Raw genomic sequence first — 855 nt, forward strand, 5'->3', positions numbered from 1 at the left:
ATTCTGTTTGCAAGAAAGAAAATCTGGCTTCCAAATGAACAGCAGCTCAGAGACCAGCTAGAGCACCAAGAGGTGGACAGTAGGAATTTGCCTCTGTCAATTTAAAGCCCGAGACAGAAAAATATGACAACCACAAAAATGCTTTATGAGGGCACTTGAACAAACACTTCGGAAGTCCATGGAGAATAATATGTGGTTTCAAATTTTTGTAGACTTCAGCAAAGTCATTTCTAGGTCTTTAATCTTTTTAATGGACTGGCCATATACATTTTGAAAAAGTTTCAGTCTGCTGTAGAAAGGGAGACTTGGAAGGAGAATTTTTATAGCTGCCTAGCATCTACAAGTAGAAAAAAATAATGATCTTGCATCTTTTATTCGTAAGGCATTCTGCTGTGATTACAATATTCATTCCTTTCACTAGAGAACAATCTCTCTGCTGAGGTTCAGTAGACAAGATGGAGCTCATAAAATCTGAAATATGAGTGTACACAGTGCTTTATAGAGCACGCTAGGTCTTTTTCAATTGCAAGGATTGATGTAAGGACATACAGAAGTAAAACAACTTTTTAAAGTCTGTGTAAGTACAATAACCTGAAATAGTTCCATTTAAAATAGTGAATGGTTCCTTTTAAAAGTGTTCCACAGACTAAAAATATATGATCATGACCCGCGCACAGCATCAAAGCAAAGCGAGATCCAGTGCCCTGTTCGAGCTGACACCTACTGTAACTGGCCCGGGGGGAAGGAGGCTCTCGCTGGCTGAGAAGGCTGACGGTAAATCACACGTTCGCCAGGCGGAAGGTGCCAGCTTCCCTGTGCCTCAGAGGGACCCGCGGAACAGGGTGGGGAGGCCGC

At 42.0% G+C, this 855-nt stretch overlaps 1 protein-coding gene across 1 annotated transcript in view; it reads right to left on the bottom strand.

Moving 5' to 3' along the window:
• Nucleotides 1-855, bottom strand: part of SCUBE1 (signal peptide, CUB domain and EGF like domain containing 1) — a 205536-nt gene that overhangs the window by 203622 nt on the left and 1059 nt on the right. The window lies entirely within an intron of this gene.

This window comes from Egretta garzetta, unplaced genomic scaffold (assembly GCF_000687185.1).
Source record: "Egretta garzetta isolate BGI_Z169 unplaced genomic scaffold, ASM68718v1 scaffold81, whole genome shotgun sequence".
In the NCBI taxonomy this organism is placed as follows: Eukaryota; Metazoa; Chordata; class Aves; order Pelecaniformes; family Ardeidae; genus Egretta; species Egretta garzetta.